The 22841-nt window shown below is 38.5% G+C and overlaps 1 protein-coding gene across 11 annotated transcripts in view; it reads right to left on the reverse strand.

Moving 5' to 3' along the window:
- Window positions 1-22841, reverse strand: part of LOC129780389 (zinc finger CCCH domain-containing protein 13) — a 372838-nt gene that overhangs the window by 206079 nt on the left and 143918 nt on the right. For 5 of the 11 annotated variants that reach the window (XM_055788605.1, XM_055788604.1, XM_055788601.1 and 2 more), the window contains one exon: window positions 18399-18440. The exons of the other annotated variants lie outside the window; for them this stretch is intronic. The gene's annotated coding sequence lies outside the window, so the exon portion shown is untranslated. The remainder of the gene's footprint in view (window positions 1-18398; window positions 18441-22841) is intronic. 11 annotated transcript variants of the gene reach the window in all.

Genomic DNA, 22841 nt, shown 5'->3' on the forward strand with positions numbered 1-22841 from the left:
TACCAAAAATATTGGAATTCGTTGTTTGCGAAAAGCAAGTGGGCCGAAAATCCAAGTGCGAATATCGTGGATATATCGCAATCCAGGAGAACCACACCGAGGGCAAGGGCCCGATATCCAGATAAACAAACATGATTTTTTTTCCATCAACCAAATTAAAGCTCTCTAACTGCACTACAATTTGTTCTGTGACACCCAACTTCTATCATTCTTAATTCCGTTGCTATATCATTTTTAACAATTACTGGTGAGCCTTCAATTAAAATCTTCTAAAATCACTATTCTTACTGTACTCACTGTATTTGTAAATTAACTTTCGCCGTAGCGTTGAAATATTTTCTATTTTCTTGAAAGAAGCCATATTTGAAATATTAACATAAATAATTTCTTGCAAACTGTATATAATCGAGTCCGACCTGTACTGACATAGGTTCAATATTCCAGTCATTTTTCCCATTTTCGACGTTCGACATTGTTTTCCACTGTTAATAATTGTAGAGTGACAAACTAAGTAGTTTTTGTGCCTAGTTTGAACAAAATTTCATCTGTCAAAAAATGTCAAATATTTGACCGCCGGTCAAGTAGTTTTTTTTTCCGTCATAACGTTTTTCGCATAATACTAATCCCACGCAATCGGTAATAGAAACCCTAAGTGAGGGTTGCAGTCCACAAACTCAATATCTGAAATTCACCCATCGCACACAACGCTACAAAACAAAATGAAACTGTCCGTCAGTACTGAAGCAGGATCACTCTCTGGGTTCAAATTCTATGGTGGTTCCCGCATTGGAGGAGGGGATCAACTGTCTTCGTAGAAGCACACCCATTTTCTCGGCGTCAACAAGCGCGAAAACCGACCCATCCGAGACTAATGTAATTATGGTGTTTTGACGAGTTGCAGTGCCATTGCACAGCAAACTGAAGCCCACCCTCCGCAGAGAGTCTACTGCCGTTGACAGCGATGGTGCTGTTCCGCAACATCTTGCCGTGGGACAAAGCAAATGTGTCTGTGTTGGCTGACGTAATTTCATAAAATATAATTACGCGCGGGATGTGCATGAGAAAATATAGACAATATAGTGTCTATAAGATTGATTCAAGTAATTGCTGGAGTGGAATTGAACACAATACCACTCGACTGATCATGGATCATGGATCTATGGAAAACGAATGGCTTATTCCCAACAATTCTAGAAAAAAATATGTATCCCTTTCCACAACAAAGTGGAAGTTATTATAAAACCTCAAGCAATCACAAACCAAACCTGATCTCGAAACATCTCATTTAAAATTTATATCATTCTGGACAACCGGTCGCTTTCCTTTCTCCGGAATGTTGTGAATATTTTCCCCTGCTCCCGGCAAAAAAAGGGATAGCAAAAGAGAATCCCCGGAAGGTTAAGCAGCTCAGCTACGATTGAACGAAAGCGGCAAAGGCACAGGTGACGCGTGATGGCGTATGTTTCCATCATGCCTATCTATCTCGCAGGCCAGGTGAAGACCGTTTATCGTGGAATAATTTATCCAATTACGCCTCGAAGCGAGACATGATTATTTCTGTGCCGGCTATATCACCTTCAGCCAATTCTACCGCCCTTCCCTCCTCACCTACCGGAGATATTTGAAAAATGAAACGAAAACCCAGGGTTCGAGAGTACAGGTTGTGCCGCGTAGGGCCAGCGTTCTTGTCGCTCGGCCGGCACTCGGTTTCAGTGTTTGGATCGAATTAAATAAATTGCCATTGTAGCCAAGGTGCGCCTTCTAATTTGCTCGCATGACTTTGCGCGCTGACGCTGAATAATCCCTCTCGCTTTCGACAAGTTGGCCATCGTCAATTAGGACGCAATGGAAGCTTGTTTGCGCGATGATGTATATTGTCTTTATTGAGTTATAACTTGTACTTGTTTGTTCCGTTGCAAAACTGATACTCGCTTCATCACTCTCGTCCTTTCCCTTACTCTGTTCAAACACCAGTCCCAGGAGATTGAAGGTGGCAGAAAAATTGCTCTGGCACAAAAAATGCAACAAAATGCACCCAAACACTCCCACGATCATAACGACACTCACGCAATTTAATGAGACTGTGTACAATTATGGCATTACGTTCATCTGAACATGACCTCGACCGTTCTGTCAACATTTTTTTTTCGAGTGTGTCACCCTGGGAAGAAGTTGTTATTCATTGCTCGTTCAAGTGTTTTCCCAATCGAAAAATGTAACAACATTCAAGGAAGCACCTGCTAATCCCCGTAAATCCTTCAAATACCTTCGCTGAGATGATTTGTAACATACCTCGAATGAATGCTTTGCCCTCAATGCCACGGTAAAAGCACATATATGTGTGCACTCAGTGCTTGGTACTTTTGCTGGGCGGTAATCTAATATATATGTTATGGAGCTCTAAGCCGGTTTACCTTGAAATGCTTCAGTGTTTTGTTGTAACTCCTCCAGGCTGCACACACATATCCACCAACTTGCTAAAAGACGGTGGATTCTAACTTTGTACATTGCAACGTGCTCAACGTGATATGTTTCTGTGTGTATGTATCAACGTTTACTGCATGTCCACAAAGTGGTGTCACTTTACGTTGCTCTTTTCACCCAACCTCCTACTTGGGGCTCTTACAAAAGTTGTTAGAGTTAGGCAGATAAGTTCCACTGGGTTGACTCTCGAACATACGGTGCGTGTGCCCGAATATTGTAAAGCGATGAATTCATCATCCTAAATTGTTTTGATTTTGTTTTTTATATTGTCAAGTGTCTCACTCTACACAGCTAAAGTTATGTGAAATATGGTGGTATCCATCTCTCCGATGATTCCGGCGAGGGGGACCGGAATTTCATTGAGAAAATTTTCTTGAAATTTCTTCGTTTCCACCACCCTCGTAGCTTCGATTGTCTGTTCTCCGAAATTTTTCCTTGAAAAAAGAGCCACCAGGGACCTAACGTCAGAAACCAGAGGTAATAAATTTCTCAGAGATTTCGCCGCAGCACACCGTTGTCGATGATTAGCCTACAGTCTACACTTGGATGAACTTTTTAAGAGATTTGCCTAAAACCACATTAGGGGTTTTACTTTGAGAACTTCCGTCAACTTTTCGAATAAAAATAACGCTTCGAAGAAGTATGTGAAGATGTTGAAGATAACCGCCGCATCGAACCGCCCATCATGTATGGTAATGACTATTGAGCAATTCCACGCCGAATCAATCAGCCGTTAACCCAGCCCAGGTTAGGTTTTTGAAACCTACTACTTATGATGGAAGCTACCCAAATTCACAATTGTCATTATCAATTTAAATTACGACTTTTTCAAAAATGCGTATTCAAATTCATTGATACTTCTTTCAAAAAATGTTAACTCGGAATCCATATGTCTGATTAAAATATGTTGTTCAAAAAAGTTGTTGAAAAATCAATGAACTATTGAAGCAAAATAATACACTGTTAAAAAGTTTTTAATACTAAATTAATAAACATAAAAAAAAAGTTATAAAAGTTTAAAATATGAAATTCAAGTTTTGAGTAAAAATTTTTAACAGCGCCTTTGAAATGTTATTTCTCCTAAGTATTGATTTTCTAATAATTTGGTGGAAAATCATATTAGAATCAGACATCTTGATTTCGAGTTACGATTTTTTGAAAAAAAAAGATCAATGATTTTGAGTACGCCCTTTTCAAAAACCAGTCGTAATTTAAATTGATCATATGATAATGAAAATAGCGATTTTGGGTAATTTCCATTAGTACCAAGTTTCAATAAAATCTAAAAGAGTCGAGTTTGAATTTGCTTTTAGGACTAGGATATTATTCTATTCAATTCGTTTGAGTATCAGTTCGGATATTATTTTGACGTGGGACTACGTCTAACCGGAATATACGGGGGTAAAATGAAAACCTAAACACAGAACATGCAGGAAAAAATTAAAGATTTCGAATGTTTATAACTCGAACATTTCTTACTGAATCGGAAGGATGTTTGCATCAATTGATAGGGAATATTTCCACGCTTCTCAAGGGTGTGTCACATCAAATTGCATCACGGAAAAAACGCTGTAGAAATTCGCCCAGTAGACCGATCCTTTTGAAAATTTTAGACAGTAAAATAAAAACTATTAAACAACTTTTGGCATTTTCTTTTTATTCATACTTCGAGCCCAAGCCCGTATGCTCGCACCTTCCTCTTTACCCCGTCCATAAGGTTCTGTACAACGTCAGGTTGTAGTTTTTTTTGAACAGAAATCCATTTTCTCTTGAAGCCCGCCTCCGATTTGACAACTTTTGGGTTCTTCCGGAGGGCCTGCTTCATAATCGCCCAACTCCGCTTTCCGCAAGAGCAGATCGCTTGCCACACCATGTACTTTTTGGCAAACTTGGATAGTTTCTGCTTGCGAATCTCCTCCGGAACGCTGAATTTGTCCTCTGCGGAGAAGAACAACAGGCCCGGCAGCTGACGAAAGTCCGCTTTGACGTAGGTTTCGTCGTCCATTACCAGGCAATGCGGCTTCGTCAGAATTTCGGTGTACAGCTTCCGGGCTCGCGTCTTCCCCACCATGTTTTTCATTTCGTCGCGGTTAGGAGCCTTCTGAACCTTGTATGTACGCAGGCCCTCCTGCTGCTTGGTCCGCTGGACGAATGAACTTGACAAATTCAGCTTATTGGCGACATCCCGGACCGAACTTCTCGGATCACGTCTAAACTGCTTAACTACGCGCTTGTGATCTTTTTCACTGACGGAGCATCCATTTTTGCCGTTCTTCACCTTCCGGTCGATGGTTAGGTTCTCGAAGTATCGTTTTAGTACTCTGCTGACCGTGGATTGGACGATTCCCAGCATTTTACCGATGTCCCGATGTGACAACTCCGGATTCTCGAAATGAGTGTACAAGATTAATTCACGACGCTCTTTTTCGTTCGACGACATTTTTCCAAATTTACGAAAAATTGACAGTGAAGCATGGCCAACGTGATCTATACACTCTTATCTGATTATAAGCGAAAGCTGAAGATATAATTCCTAAAAATTAAATTTCTACAGCGTTTTTTCCGTGATGCAATTTGATGTGACACACCCTTTATCTCAATCAATAAAATGTTATTTTTCATCAGATAAACTATTGAATAACTGTAAAATGTGCAGCGTTATCTAAACGCCCTAACTGCCTCGTTTTAATTGGCCCGATTTACGGTTTCCCCAACACAGCTATCAAAACCAAACAGCCTTGGAGAAATCGGTATTGCAAACACATGAAAGTAGGGGGAGCATTTGTTTCCACCGAAATGTGTTCACTAACAGAGATTTCAAAACCGATGTGCCTGGAGGAAATCGGCATTGCAAATTCATGCAAGTCGGGGGTATTTTTGTTCAGACTGGAATGTGTTTCCCCAACACAGAATTCAGAACCAAGGTATCTGGGGAAATCAGTATTGCAGAAACATGCAAGTCGGGGGTATTTTTGTTCCGACTGAAATGTGTTTCCCCAACACAGAATTCAGAACCAAGGTATCTGGGGAAATCGGTATTGCAAAAACATGCAAGTCGGGGGTATTTTTGTTCCGACTGGAATGTGTTTCCCCAACACAAAATTCAGAACCAAGGTATCTGGGGAAATCGGTATTGCAGAAACATGCAAGTCGGGGGTATTTTTGTTTCGACTGAAATGTGTTTCTCCAGCACAGGCTTCAAAACCAAGGAAGGCGATCTGGCGTAGTGGTAACATCCATATTTCTCACGCAGAGATCACGAGTTCAATTCTCACTCCCAACATTCTTCTAAAAATGGAAGTAAAAGTGACGAACCACCCGAAATGTGTTAAAAGTCACTATAATAGAGAAAAACAAAGAAATGTGTTTCCCAAACACAAACTTCTAATCCATGTAGTGTGAGGAAATTGGCATTGCGAATTCATGTAAGTCGGGGACAGTTTTGTTCCCACTGAAATGTGTTTCTCCAGCACAGACTTCAAAACCAAGGTTTCTGGGGAGTACTTTCGTACTCGCTTGCCTTTGTGTAGACTAGAATATGTTTCCCTAACACGATCTTCTAAACTTAGGAACATGGAAAAATCGTGCGGACGCTAGATGCGAATGAAGTTTCAAGCAAATTTAGTTCGAGAAGTACGTACAATTGAGAGATGCAAACTTCAGAGGGAAACGCAAAATAAAATAATCGTTCGATATTTCTTCCGTTCACAAATATTGTCCTAGGCATCATACGTAACGTAAAAGAACTGTCATTAAATTTACTTGTAGCGAAGAACATAATCTATCACAATGCATGAATTGCACTTACATGGCATTTGTTCAATCTTTTTACTCATAGAGCAAATATAATGAATTCAATTGAATTCGGAAATTGTTTCATTCAAACAAGAATTCAATCAATACAAACAAATAATTGCTAAGCTAAGGTCCCACGTCAACCTTACGGTTATATCATAGATATAACCCACCCATTTTTTTTTTTTTGGAATGAAGATTTTTTGTCTTCCCTCTTCATATTTCTGCAGCAAAATTGTAATTGATGCCTGATACCGATGTTTGTATTGAAGGATAACAAAAATGATTGAATGAATTCAAACTCAGTTTCAGCTGTTTTGCTATTGATGAATCACTAAGTTCTGCTAAACATGATTGACGTAATAATGATCAAATTGAATTTTCTAACATCCAAAAAATGTCATTAGAATGTGACACTTCTCCAGATTGTCTTCAAGGCAAATCTATTCGTGCGGCTAGAAATCCACATTCAGTTTTTATGACCTGTCTTAGTTTCTACGATCAACTATAAATGGTACGGTATGGGGTTCCATAATACGACTATAATAATAACTATAATGGTACGGTATGGGGTTTTCATGTGATGACGATTTTCAACATCCCAATGCTTAAAACTTCTTTCTATTAACCCATTAAAGCCAACTGTTCGAAAAATCGAACAAACCCTTTGTTAATATCGAACAGCTGGCCGTTATTAGGTTAATTACGCAGATTTTCTTCATACAAGTCCCGTGATCGAGTTATTTCCGTTACACATATCATACTGCGGGTTTCGGGTTTGATTCCAGTTCTGGCCGTGAGTTTGAACATATTACTACATTTACGAGCATGGTATAGAGCAGTGGTACTCAACCTTTTTTCAAAGGGGCCACAAACACGTGTTAGTCATGATGTCGAGGGCCGCAAAAACAAATCAATAAAGGTGATGTCCAACACACGAAATGTTGATTGCTCGCTGTCTAGAGCACGACTGAAGCACTGAACTTACTGAATATCCAAGTAGTTTAAAAGTTTAAAAGTATAACAAAATTATATTTTCATGGCCATGGCAAATACAAAACGCTGAAAACTGCATGCATCAGAAAAATCGAACCGAATCAGGTGTATGGTGGGCCACTTTCAACTTGCTTTGCTTCTACGCAATGCTTCTGTCAATTCATGCTCTGCACTATGCTTATTTCGCGCGTATTCAGAGAATGCATGTTGAGGCGATTTCAATAGTTTACTCAGTTTTTGAGCTATGAAAAAACGATTTTAGACCAATAAGTAACAGGTATCACTTATAAAAATTTAATCTTTCAAAAAGGGGTCGACATACCACTTGGTTCAGTCGGCAAAGAGGTATTCGCGCCTCAATCCTCGCTCTCCCAAGTAACGTTCTCGTTTTCGAAATTTTAAGTACAGTTCAGATGCCGAAATGATGTGGTGCAACAAGTTCAGAAGCATTCTCCATCAGACGGCATGAAAATCGACGCGGTGTCTCCACAGAACAAAATTGCACCAATTGATATCTATCTTTCATTCACCCTTTATCGAGCAAAACAGTGTTCGACATCAGAATTGAGAAAGACTGCTGGAGGGAGACTGTGAATTGAATAATGATGATCATAGTTTGAATTATGAAGCTTTGAAATTTTTCAGTTCATTCGCTTTTAACCTTGAAAAAGGTCAATTTAGAAAATAAATTGAAATCTCGATCTTGAGATAGGCCATTTGGAAAACCTCGCTGCCGTCGCAAGATGGGTGACTGATTAGTCATGAACACTGTGAAATCGCGAAAAGCTTGTTTATACTCAATGAACTGGAAACGGGCGGATCTTAAATTAAAAACGTTAAAAATGCTAATTTCGTTATTTTGTTTTCGTTTTTATTACACATTCAAAATAGTTTAAAATAAAATAATACCAGATAGACCAACCAGAAGAGTCTGCCGGGTTGTGTATAAAGTAAAATAATGTGTAAAATAAAGATTGAAATTCTTCGTATGCATCTTTAACAATAAAGAAGTTTTTGTTGCAACGAACGCACATCTTTATTGTGATAGATGGGTAAAAATAATTTCAATCGATTGATTACAATATTTGTGCAATTCACCAAGAAATGGTCCAGTTCTAAACGTTCAAAGTATTTTATAATATAATTGAATAATTGCGGAAAATGTAAAGCATTATCTGAACGAAAAAAAATACACAGTCTGATTGGTCCAATCTGTGCTTCTCAAACCGTACTGACCAATACGAGCAACTAACTTAGCAGCGAGGCACAATTTGAATATTTCAATATTATTGCGAAAACAATTTTAGCTACGATTGTTGCATTATTCTACCAAAGAGAAAAAGAAAAGAGAAGCAGCACAATAAATACTGCTTCTGCTTGCCACCTCACTACAGAGCGTGCACTGACTCACAAAAGGAAGGTAGAAGTTAAATATTTACAAAAGGAAGTTCATCTCCAATTCAATTCTAGTCTCGCTTCAGCCAGCACATACGAGTGCAGTCCGATAAGCCTACAAAAAAACACAAAAATTTTGAAAAAGGTGCGTCTTATTTCTCAACATAGTCTCCTTTTAGCTCGATACATTTGACCCAGCGATGCTCCAACTTCTTTAATCCATCTGAAAAATACGTTTTCTAGAGGTCTACAAGGTAGGCCTCCGTGGCGGCGATGACCTCCTCATTCGACTCAAATTTCTGCCCAGCGAGTGACTTTTTCAAGTTTGGAAACAAAAAAAATCGCACGGGGCCAAATCTGGAGAATACGGTGGATGGAGCAGCAGTTCGTAGTGCAATTCGACCAATTTGGCCAAATTTCCATTTTTCTGAAATCCGAGGACACGCCCACTTACACACACGGTCAAAACAAAACTACGAGTCCGATTCGGCTGAAATTTGGACAGTAGCCGTTTACGGTTCTCAAATCCGAAATGAAGGCTTGATAAAAAGATGCAACGCATCGGTTTTCACACCATCAGGTGGAAAGTGTTTGTGTATGATTGAATAAAAGGTACGCATAGTTGTTTTCATGCGTTGTCAAAGTTAGATAATGATGATAGTGGAACAAATATACATTCGACAGATAAAAAATATAGAAACAATGTTGCAATTGAGTTTTTGAGTGATTTTGAACAGCTGTGAAATCGTTGAGATGGCATGTATATACTAAGAAAGGTGAAAGGTTTGAGATTGTATATTTTTATTTTGCTGTGCGTAAGTGTAGTAGATAAAAAATGAGAAGAAATAATAAAATACACTCCAAATCGCAAGGCATTTTTGAAAACTTCAATAAATGCTGTACACGAGTCATATGTTACTCTAACGGTAAAATATTATTGAAATTTGTTACATTGATTAAACAAGGCACCAAAAACGGAAATTTTGTATAGTTTTAAAGAAATCTACTTTATTTTTGCAAAGATTGCAATAAGTGCTAATGTTAGCAGGTAAATTTTTAGGTTAGTTTATCCGACTCGATGTAGTATTTCAAAAGTTATGAATTTTTCATTTCTGGAAAAATGGGAAAAATTGATTTTTGAACCATCGGTTAACTTTGAAAAATCATAACTTTAAAACGAAGAAAAAACACCTCACTGATTTTTAGATTTTGGATATGTAAACAACCCTCAGTTTTCAAGAAAAAATATAAAAAATATAGCGCCCTTGGTCCATAGATCATGAAAATCATAAAAAAACAAATACAATCATTAATTATAAAAGCAAAATTCATTTTTTCCAGTGTAATATTTTTGCCGAGAAGACTAGTTTATTGCCTTAAATTTGATATGTCGATGATCGATATATCGGTATAGTAGTTCGAAAATTATGAATTTTTGAAGAAAATCATTTTTGGAAAAAAGAGGAGAAAGTTGATTTTTCGGACCACCATAAAATGGTAATGGTTACCCTAATGGAAAAATAAGAAAATACGGGTCTAATATTTTGCGATAAAGAACAAAATTACCATTTTTCACGAAAATCTGAGAACCATTATATCGGTTTGACATTGAATGGCTGATAATCTATAATTTGGACCTGGGTCCGAATTGTGATTCGGAAATCCTGAATATGGAATCTAGAACCAATTTATAATTGGCAAATCTAAGTCTAAAATCCGTATTCGGTAACTAGATTCTAAAGTATTTGATATGAATTTTGAATTGAACATGTATTCAAAACTGGATTCATAATCTGGATCTAGTTAGGTATCTATTTATCTAGAATCTAACTATGAAATCTCATCCTGAAATTCGTGACGTGTATCGAGATTTTGACGATTGACATCTGACATCTACAATGGACGTTCTGACAGGACATTCAGAATAAAAAATCAGCACATTCGAATACCATACGAGTTTTAGGTTTAATGGTTATTCCCTTTTCAGATTCTATATAGACTTTGTATTTCGTATTTCAATTCGTGAGTTGAGCTTTTGAATAAAAATTCTGGATTTTATAAAACCGTATCAGGAAGATGGAGTTCAGAATCAGTAATCGTGATGGATTGAGGCATTCTCCTAAAAAAGGACCAACCAAGTTTGAATGTGCAGTTTGAGTCTGGAAACTGAACTTTGGAATATAATGTATACCCTAGCAAATGATTATCGGTTTGATAACCATTGCATGATCGAAAAATAAAGTCATTATGTAATTATTTGAACAAAATGAAACACACACGAGGTATTACTCAACAACACAAGCCTCGGGATCGCCTAGTAGCTCATAATCCGGTCCCTTACCTTTTGAAGATAAATCCCACCGGTAAACAACAAGGCGACTATCCCCAGCATCGATCACCCCTCGGCGGTCGAACCTGTTTCGGTGCGTGGACCCCTATTAGCGTGAGCTCCAAGTGCGGAATTCCACTTTCACTCTCGTCAATCGCCGCTGTCGAGTGACTTCCGAGTGCACCATTTTTTTTTCATTTACTCTGTGTTATCTTTTTTTTTTCTCGAAATCATCACCTTGGGTATCGTAGCGCAACAACAAACCCGTTACGAATCCGGAAGCGTTGGAGGCGAAGGAACCGGTTTTAGGAATTCCGCCATTGCCCGCTGGAAAAGGATAAATTTGAAACAGGCTGGCGGTAGATTGAAAGCGCAAGTAGTGAGAAGGAAAACAAAACAAGCAAATGTTCGAAGCCAAAGAAATTCTGACGCGCGCCTTGTCCCACTGCACCCTGGTTATGACGTAGCTGAGTTAAATTGATATCTGGAGGTGGCCGGTCGGCCGTAAAAGGAAGAATGATTAAGCATACGGGATTTTTGAAAGTAAAATGAACGTTAACGATGTGAATGGGAGATAAGTGATTTGTTTTGGAGCTCGTTGCGGATAAAGGGATGCTCAATAATGGTCGCAAAAAAGGGATGATTATCAGTGTTCAAAACGGCGAATTCAGTACTAAAGCTAGTATATCCACTCAACATCCAGATATCCAAGCTAATTATTCAACGCAAAGAACCCGTTAATATCAATCAACCAATCATGACTGGGTTGCAGGTCTCGTTTATTCCGACCATCCCGTCCCACGAACCAACCTCTAGGATGAATGAAAACAAATCATTTCCGCGATTTTCCCAAAAAAGCTCCACAAGGGAAATCGTCCATCCGAAAAGGAAGATTACATTATTCGCCCCGCAGCTAAACAAGTGCCAACAACTGATCCGTGGAGAAAACCGAATAAGTAGCATTAGGAACCAAGAGACATATCCATTGATCAAACCGACCGTTAGAGGAAGCGCCAGAAAAGTCATATCCTAGGCGGCAAACTTTGCGACTTGTCGAAATCAGACGAATAGATTAGACTGTCGTAAAGTCGGCCAGAATTTGGAATGGTTTCCCGACCGAACCAGTCACAGTGGTAGTCGCATACATGTATACACACCCACAAACGTTCGTTTGCTTTTCCACCACCCCCACGGGGAACCAGTTGGCCGACGCCACTTCATACTTCCCTATCCTGTATTCCGGATCGAGTTTTGTCACGCTTGGCATATCCTGGCGTCCTTTTTGCTATGCACTATGCTTTATTGAATCCTGAATGTTCGATTATGGCCACCGCTGCTGGGGTGAATATCGACGTTTCATTTCTTTCCTCTCTTCATTTGCGTTTCGGTCCCTTATGGAGGAAAATTGGATTGCCACAGCTTTATGACACTGCGTTCTTCCGTTTCGTCTATTCTGTCTTTGAAATTGATGCCTCATCAGCATTGAGCGCGTTATTTGATCGACAGGGATTGAAACGGTTCAGAAAATTTCACGAAAAAGCTTTCGACACTTAAGCGTATTCAGTTTTGAATCATGTCGTCTATATCGATGCAAACATTTGACACCAATCATTAACCCAGATTCGTGTAACTTCCACCTTCAACCTTACTCGATTAAAATTGGTCGCACGTACTTTCTTTTGAAGTAAAATACTCGACTTTGAAGCCGTTCGAAATGATAATTAATCCGAACGAGAATGCAGCAGTAGAAATCAGCAGCGACCTGATCGAAATACGATCGTTAAACTGAGACGGGGGCGAGGTGAGACGGAGGCAACCTAGTTTCATGCGCATAGGTATCAGTGTCCTTTGCATGTGTCGTAGGTCATCGCAGTCATGGATGAGGCTCACCTTCGTCGGTTTACTTGCGAAGCCCTGCTGCCGATTTCCATAGCCATTATCCCCCACAAGTCTCGCTCTGCTGGCTCCACGGTAACACGTGTGGAATGTTAATACGGTAGGTAACCCGATAGGCGGTGCAGTGTTTGGGGTGGATACATAATGAATCATATTAACGTCATGAATCTCAAACCTTCTGGGTTCAGTCGGTGAAACCAACATGAAATCGGATATCAGAGAAGATGGTGCATAAACGCAGTGAACCGTAGGGGGCATACACATATGGGAGTGAGTGTGGTATAATTGATGGGGATAGAAAAGCTTCCGATCTGATTTTCAATAGTGTGAAGCTGATTAATGGTAGAAGGGTTTTAAATAAATCCTCTCGTTTTTCGTGAAAATGGAGACTATTTTAAAATACTTAGTACGAATATGTATGTTTCATTGTTTGTTAGCACCCGTATTTCTATCAGCATGTGAATTACACATCGGATGTTATTGAGAACACCGTCATCGTAAACCCCATCAACAATTATATGTGCTTTCCCTACGAATTTGTGACATAGGATTACGTGTTTCAAGTGAGTGCCAACTCAGAAAACATGTCACATTTTTATGAAATAGTTTTCACGTTGAAGGGGGGCATATTTTTGATGTCAACGGATTTTGATGATTTTCCGTACCAATCGAATCGGGAGACTCTCTAAGATTTGTTTGATATGATAAATGGTTTAAATGGACGAAAATTGAGAACAATCCCATTTGCCCACTTCTTCTGTGCACTTTTGTGTTTACCTAAGCTGTTCATAACGAGTAACTAATTCAGAAGCTAAGCATTTTTGTATACCACTGTCCAGAGCTTGGAAATATTGAGCTTGTTAAGCAACGTTGAAAATATATTTTTATCAGTGTAACGCGTTTATTTTGCTTGTCGATGCTACTGTCATTCATTCGACGGCAAACAAATTTACAACTGTGTTCATTCATATTCATTCTGTGCTCTCTGAGCTTTCCTCAAAGCTCGAGTCATGAGAATTCATTCACATTCATTCATTGCCATTGAATTGTCAGGAATGTTCTGACTGTTCATTTTCAATATCCCGATATGTGTGTGATTTTCTCATTAAGTCAGTGCCTTGCTTATTCAGTTGTTTTTGAAGTTACTCCGAGAGGGCAACGCAAATCGGTGGCGGAAGCGGAAATGCCAACAAAAGAGCAAGATCTGCATGCACACTCACAGCTAAGGATTGCTTAGGCTTGAACGGCGAGGGGGCATTCTGCAGAATCGATCCAAGCAGCGAATGCAAACTATGTCAGCCAAAGCTAGATGTTGGCAATTTCATCCGCTAATCATATAGCATAGTTTGATCCGTTTGCAAAAGGAAGCTCGAAATATTCCCATTGCGGTCGTGTCTTGGACACCACCATTTTATGTTCGTGTGTTCAGAATTTAAAAAAAATTAAATGTTTGAAATTTGAGTCAAGACGGTATTTTTTACATCGGAATTCTTCTTTTGAAGCATTTCTGACAAGTGGATTTGGAACTGCATATTCACTATGTAAAATGAAAGCAATTTAACTGAGACGGAAACCTTGCATGCTTGAACAATTTAATTTATTGTCACTATTATGAGCATTCTGTACTTTCTTATATTCCTCAACGAATTTCTCCGTTTCGCCAGTGTCCGAGAACGATGCTGATAGTGAATGAACTAGTATGTTAATGTCAATGAATGACAAAACTAGGGATATTTTGTTTTGCTCACATTCCGTGAACGCAGAACGGAACGAAAAACAGAATGAAAAAAAAATGGATGAATCAACTGTGAGTGGCTTGCTGTGATCGTGAGGTTTGGCGTTGGTTCATTTTCGGTATCCCGAATGCAATGGTATAATGATCGAATGTGGCCGGAAATTCAGCTGAAAAGATTGATGTGATACAGATATTTCCAAGCACTGCCACTGTCATACCATATACCAAGCGTGCGTAGATCGATCGCTTGAAAAGCAAAGGCACAGTGTTGTACGACACAGAGGTAAATTAATTAATTAATCTCCGTCCATTTCTATACTACAAAAAAAGAAAAAGATATGGTTAACTTGTATATTGCTCTCGCGAGGGCAAGAATGAATCAACCATCTTCAGCTACTTCTACAAAATCACGTAAAACATTGCCCTTTTGAGGGCTACCACAAAATTTCACTAAAAAGTTGATTCTGTAATTTTATAAAATTGGAAGAAATAAACAAGTGAACTGAATTAAATATTTTCATAGCTCCACGTCCTTGAAACAACTCCTTAGATTTTTTTTTAAAACGTGTAATGTGTATAACGTGTTGCAATGAAATAGTTTCTTTTCCCATGAGGCTCCATTCACTTGGGATCCAAAACTATAAAATCAGCGCCATCAATTTTCATAAAATCAAAAAAGAGCGTATGTAATTACAACTCTTCTGGTCATCCGAAACAAAAAGTCCAATAGATTCTTAATAAGTAATAGAGAGATGCATAAAGATATATAGTAGGGTACCAATGAATGCATGGGAAAAAATCGACCCTAAAATTTCAAAAAGTTGCCCTATACAAAATGTTTAGCACCGCGAAAAAACACCCTATGCCAAATATCAGCTCTATCGGACTTAAGGGAAAGTGGCTCAAAGCAGTCAAAGTTTGAGTTTTTTGAAAATCGAAAAATCACCCAAGGGGGGAGTAAAGGAAATCGGGGTTTTCGAAAAAAAAAACTTGATGCCAAATGTCTTAAAATTGCATGAAATCTAGTGTCGTCTCGAAAAAACTTTTTGTGAAGAACTTTTGAAGACTTTTCAGACAAAAAAACGACCAAGTGCCAAAAAAAAATATTTTTTTGACAATTTTTTTTCAAGATAACACGAAATCTCGACGAGTAATGTAATTTTAAGACATTTGGCACCAACAATTTTTTTTAAAACCCCGATTCTCGGCGATCTTTCGTTTTTAAAAAAAAATCAATTTTTTACGTTTCTTCTTCTTCTTGAATGGCGTTAACGTTCCCTGTGGAACTTTTGCCGCCTCAACGTATTTTACTAACTAGCGTCATTTGCTAATACTAAGTTTAGATTTCTTAAGCCAAATAACACGCCTTGAATGTATTCCGAGGGGCAAGCTCTTGAATACGCGTGACCACAATGCAAGTCAAAGGAAATTTCTTTGACGAAAAATCTCCCGGCCAGAACGGGAATCGAACCCGAACACCCGGCATGATAATGTGAGACGCTAACCACTCGGCCACGGGTGCACATTATTTACGTGTGTGACACTAATAAATGAAGGTCGAATGAGCTATTATTTTCATTTCACTTCATTGCTATTAAATTTATGAAAAAATTGAGCTCTTTTGGCACTAGTCGTACTGCGACTTTTTTCATGCCCAAAACATCAACCAAAATATGACGAGGTCACGAGGTTTCGTTAGAAATATATTTTAGTTTACGGGATAGCTCTCTCAAACTCATGTTACTATGTAGATGCTTCAATCAGTCGAAGAAGTGGATGATCGTCCTTGACGTGGGTAATCGTGGGTAATCACAGCCGTCTTTGAATGCCTTATACCATTCATACATCCGTGTATTCGACATAGTTGAGGTATCAAATGTATTCTGCAACATTTTCAACGTTTCGACGCAAGAAATTTTGTTTGCAACACAAAATTTCACACATTTCACACAGAAAAAGGTTAACTTGTTCCTTATGACGCTGTAAACAAACTATCTAAACAGATCGGACTCAATATTGACATTAAGACCGTAGTAAAGCCTGTTTCAGTTATAATTTGATCGCATAAATTAGGACATATCTCAGCATAGAAATAGCGTACAAAAAAAAAGAAGTATGCCATTTTGTAGGTTTTTTATTTTTTTACATGAGAATTATTCGTCAGCTGTTCGGATGAATTTTCGAACTTTTCGTGTGACCCATAATTTTCTGCACAGTACTGTTAGTAACCGCATTTGCAATCTTTTTATAGTTCTGCTACATTTATTCAGTTTACCTTTGATGATTGCCCAATATCTATCGATGAGACGGAAGTTCGGACAATTTGGTGGGTTGATAGTTTTTTAATGAAATCGATCATGTTTTCTTTATGTTGTCAGAATCCCGGCTGTAATGGCACTTGGCAAGTTAGGCCAGAACTTTGTATGATCCAAATGAATGGCAAAATTCTGTTCTAAAGACACTTCCCCTTGTAAACTTTTCCAATCATTGTTGTCCCAGTGATGAACACCTTTGTTTTTTCTCCATAACTAAAGATCCCTTGCCAAATTATTAACTTACGTACACATTTATCTGCGTAAACAAATTTGAACCTACCCGCAACATCCCCTTTGCGCTTGGCTTTTTATCAGCTCAAATAGAAAAGTGGTGGAACGAGCTACAGAATACGTTTACCAGCAGTACTGTGCAGAAAATGTTGGCGGTATCACACGAAAAGTTCGAAAATCCATCCGAATAACTGACGAATAATTTTCATGTATTTTCCTTGAAGTTCATTAAAAATCTACGAAATGGCATCCTTCCCTTCATTGTACGTTATTTCTATGCTGAGAAATGTCCTACTTTATGCGACCAACTCATAGGCTTCAGTACCAACTTTTCAAAAAATTGAAAAATGTTCAGCGGGAAGATTTAAAAATACAAACTCTTTGTGTATATTTGACAGAATGTATACCGAATATAGTTGCGCTTTACATTGAGAATAATATACCAACTCAGTAGTGATATTAACTTGCCACTAAGACCTCCAAAACTAACTCCAAAGGCATTCTGGAATTTTGAAGAGTAAAGTTCATGTTGATAAAGCGATGACCACAGAAAAGCACAAAAACATCATTAGATCCGATAGTCGCCCGAGATTCTGCTAACGTGTTGCCAAATGTAAAAAAAGCGCTCACTTCTGAATGAGCAAGGAAGGCAATCATTTCATGGATGTAGTTTTTGAAAAATCATTGAGAAAAATTGTAAAAGAATAAGTCTATTCAAAAACACTCAACTTTTTAAAATCCATTCAACATCTTCAAATTCAATCGCTAATTCCATTATTCAAATTCAAACACGCGCCATCGGAAAAAAAATCGCATTCTGAAATATCTTTTTTCGTGCTAGCACCTCACTTTTAGTCTTTAGTGAGTTATCCTCGATTTTCGATGACCTTGCCACCCAATCCCACGGTTATTCGGGGCTCTGCTGTATATCAAGTAAAGGCGGAAAGATGAATTATTCTTATGTCTCTTTTTTGTTCGAGTGCCTTAATGGTGAAATAATGAACCGTTCGCCATAACAATTACTAAAACATCGTCGCGCGAATTTGCTCATTGAAAATCACACAACGTATAGCGCATTGGCGGATGAACATAATATTTTTTTAATAAACAGGGTACTTTGACAATGTCGATCATTTATAAGCAGCAAAGAGAAAAAAGTGGTCAAAAAAGGTAAAACTAAAATTTCGTGATGGATTGAAATTTCGATTATATGCCAACTTACAATTATCCGCAGGCCAGGTTAAATAACTACCCATTGAAGTACCTAGAATTAAAGAGAAAAAACAAATTAGAAAAAAATCGACTATATTAAATTGATTTTTCTAAACTCCTACCGAGAACCAACAACTCGCCATGTGTCACCACTGTTACCGTTATAGAATACTCATCCCGTTAACATCAATCAATTTGATAGACGAATAATGTGCAAATGTGCTCCCGTGGCCGAGTGATTAACGTCATAACTCACATGCCGGGTGTTCGGGTTCGATTCCCGTTCTGGTCGGGGGAATTTTTCGTTAAAGAAATTTCCTCCGACTTGCACTGTGATCACGCGTATTCTAGAGCTTGCCATTCAGAATGCATTCAAGGCGTGTTATTTGGCATAGAAATCTCAACTAAGTACTAATAAAAAATGACGCAAGTAATACTACGCTGAGACGGCGAAGTTCCTCTAGGAACGTTAGTGCCATTGAAGAAGAAGAAGAAGATAATGTGCAAATCATGCGATGGAGAGTGAATTTTTACCGATTATGCAAAATTTGCAGCGTCAACTGAAACCGATAACCATTCGTAATCACATTCGCGGTAACCGAATGCAATATGTGCCGCTGGTGCCACAAACCAGGGGTTGCCGAGAAATGTTGGTAGATTTTTATTTTCACCCTAGACATTATTTCATTCGTACGTATGTATTTTTCAGATAATTTTGTTTGATCTGATTTTTTGTAGTAAAGAAAAGTATTGAAGCAAAAAATAGTAACAGCTACCATCTTTAGATTATCGCCTTTTCAGTTCTCTGCGAAATATGTTCACACAGATATCTAATCGAATCGGCTGGTATCCTTTGCGACACGTGAAGTTTTCTGGGTATGTGTGAAAAACGTACATCATATGTCTCGTGCTCGTGCAATTAATTTTCGGTTTTGTTTATTTTTTCCATTTCGATTGCCAACCCTGCTATTCTGAACCAGTTCCCGTTCTTCGCCATTGTTTTAATAATTTTAATTGGTTCCATTTTTTGCGCACACTTTGTCGCAACATTTCACTATGAGAGCAAAGGTAGGGGAGGAAATGTTCGACACGGGGAAAATAAAACTTACTGAACATTTCCGTCGACCGCGTATCCCTCCGGGCTGGTGCATCGGTTTGTTCGGAGTTGGTAAAACAGAATAAATAACAGTTTTATTAAACAGCGATGTGAGTTGGACTGCCGTGGGAATTGTATTGCATTAGGTAAATTGGTATGCTGATAGTGGTAAATTGAATTGCGGTTCATCAAACAACCATTTCAATCAGTAATAAATTCATTAGCGAACCAATTGATTTTTATGTTAGAGAATAAACAACTATATTCGTGTGGTTAAATTTAGACAAAGTCTAAAATCCCAATCGAGATTATGCTTTGCAATTGCGGCTCAATATTATACCATTGCTGAAATACTCTCTTTCAAAGACACGAATAGCATAGCTAATTTCCAGATTTACAATGAAACCTGACTCGCTCCAGCTCTTCTAACTCGATCCGGACAGAGAAATAGCATAATTTCTCCGCATTACGAAATAAAATAAACATTGGTAATACGGCGCCGTGCCGCGGCGAAAAATTCCTGAATTAATCTCTTTCGAGCTACAAGACTTCGGGGGCCTTCGGCATGCTGCTTGTCCCCACTGCCCCATTCATCTGCTACCACGGCTGTCATTGCATAGGATTTGCTCAACGCTGATTCGAAAATACGAGAAACTGAATGAAGCAGCGATAGAGTTCCACGACATCGTACTCTGGATTATAGGTATATACGACAAACCCACACACCCCAACGAAGCAATTGTAACTCGGATCACGTTTAAGCAGCGCAGAAATGTGGAAATTTTACCTCCTCGCTCTATCACCAATTAGATGTGTACGATTTTGTACATCGGCGGGAAGCGATTTAGAAGGGTTGAGTGTTTATATTTTTCTTGTAGTTATATAATTATTGAAGTTACAGCTATTTGTACTCAAAAATACACAAAACGATTGTAAGATTTATTTTAAATATTTGAGAATAAATCAAGCTTTAGCTCAAACCAGCTATATTATTTATGATGTTAGAATATACTTCTCAAAATCTAGGAATGCACTGAACTGTTGCACATGTTCCTTTAACACGTTGAACCCCGTGTCGGTCCATAGGAACTGACACTGCATTTGCCCTCTGGTCTGGTCTCATCGGACCGACAACAATAACAAAGCAAGAAAATTGTTCTTGAAAAATCACAGTATCAGTCCACAAGGACCGACGAAGACCAGACGGAAAGTTCATTGTCAGTCGTCTAGCTCAGTCGGGGCTCAGCGTGTGAAATATACCACTCAAATATACTATTAGGTGTACCGGTAAGTTTCATCGGTTTTACAACAGATGGCGTAACTTGAATATTATTCCAGTGAATCAAATTTCCAGACATTCGTTGGAAAGCTACTTTCATTGCGCGTCTTTTCCAGTATATGTTAAAAAGTTGAAGCGCAAACAACATAGTTTTCGAATATGTCGAATTTCGTACCAACTAGAGTGTTTTTGCGGGGAATGTTACTTCATTACTTCAATATGAAGAAAAAAGCTACGGAAAGTCATCGCATTTTGGTGGAAGTTTATGGTGACCATGTTCCAACTGAGCGAACGTGTCAGACGTGGTTTGCACGGTTTAAAACTGGTATTTTTGACTGGTAAACTTGACTTTCGACGAAGAACGTTTCGGGCCGTCAAAAAAGTTTGAAAATGAAGAATTGGAGGCTTTACTCGATCAAGATTCGTCACAAACGCAACAAGAACTTGCAGATACACTTGGAGTAGCTCAACAAACCATATCGGATCGTTTAAAAGCAATGGGAATGATTCGAAAGATAGGACATTGGGTGCCGTATGAATTGAAACCACGAGACGCCAAACGCCGTTTTTTCACGTACAAACAACTGTTCCAACGACATAAAAAGGATTTTTTGCATCTAATCGTTACTGGTGATGAAAAGTGAGTCCATTAAGACAATCCTAAACGTCGGGCAACGTATGAATATCCTGGCCATGCATCAACATCGACGGCCGCGCGGAATATTCACGGCCAGAAGGTTATGCTGTCTATTTGGTGGGACAAACTGGGTGTGGTGTACTATGAACTGCTAAAACCGAATGAAACCATTACGAGGGACCTCTACCGGCGATAATTTATGCGTTTGAGCCGTGCACTGAAGGGAAAACGGCCACAATACGAGCAAAGACACGATAAAGTTATTTTGCAGCACGACAATGCTCGGCCGCATGTCGTTAAACCGGTAAAAACATATTTGGAAACGCTTAAATGGGAGGTCCTATCCCACCCGCCGTATTCTACAGACATTGTTTTGTCCGATTACTACCTTCTTCGATCGATGCAACATGGCCTGGTTGACCAGCACTTCTCCAATTTTGATGAAGTCAAAAATTGATCGATTCATGGTTAGCCGACAAACCGGCCGATTATTTCCGCAAAAGGATCCGTGAATTGCCAGAAGGATGGGAAAACGTTGTGACTAGCGATGGGCAATACTCTGAATATTAAATTTGTAACCATTTTTGCAGAATAAAACATTAATTTTTGAAAAAAAAACGAAAAAACTTACCGGTTTTTTCTTGATAGGAGTGAGTGATAACTTAGCATTTTAAATGTTATGAAGTAAATGATCTTGTGTTGTTCAACTTTTTTGTCAATTTTGTTTAACTTTTTATGTCAATTGTTGTTGTCTCTCAGAGTAGAACTGTCGGATCGCTTTATCCTGTCCCTGACCTGATATTCAGTATTATGAAAATAGCTGCAATGTTACTAGCAGTTTAATGCATTGTAATTCTTGATTATGTAACACAAGGGTAACCTAATTGAAATAGAAAAGACGAATCTGACGAAACTGTACAATTTCCAACGGTTAATTTTATTTTACAAGTAAAATTTGTCGGTGCCAATGGGTAAGGGACCCTATTATTAAGTATAAGAAGTACCATTATGATACTGGGCAAGAGATGGTAACTCTCCATCTCACTCTCTCATTCTCTTCCTTGCACACACTCTCGCTGTTTTTTTTTAATCGGCACTTATACCCTGCACGGAGCAGCATTGTGAAAAACTGACTCGCGAGTAAATTGTCCATTCGTACTCGTGAATCAAAATAGTGAGTGACCTCGGAGCTGCATAATCATGATCAAACAAAAGGGGCGTGAATTTCCACCATAGCTCAAACAAAGAATTTCTACGACCATTTGATAAAACGTTTCTTTACGAAAAGCAAAATATAGTCATTCATACCAAAAAACAATAAGCAAATATTTATTGAGCTAACTTATCTTAAGTTGATCTCAATTTAGTTTCCGAACGAACGTGATAGATGGTGATGTAAACAGTTCTAGATCTTCCACAAAATCGCGAGATCGTTTTCATA

The sequence above is a fragment of the Toxorhynchites rutilus genome, chromosome 3 (genome assembly GCF_029784135.1).
Source record: "Toxorhynchites rutilus septentrionalis strain SRP chromosome 3, ASM2978413v1, whole genome shotgun sequence".
Classification (NCBI taxonomy): Eukaryota; Metazoa; Arthropoda; class Insecta; order Diptera; family Culicidae; genus Toxorhynchites; species Toxorhynchites rutilus.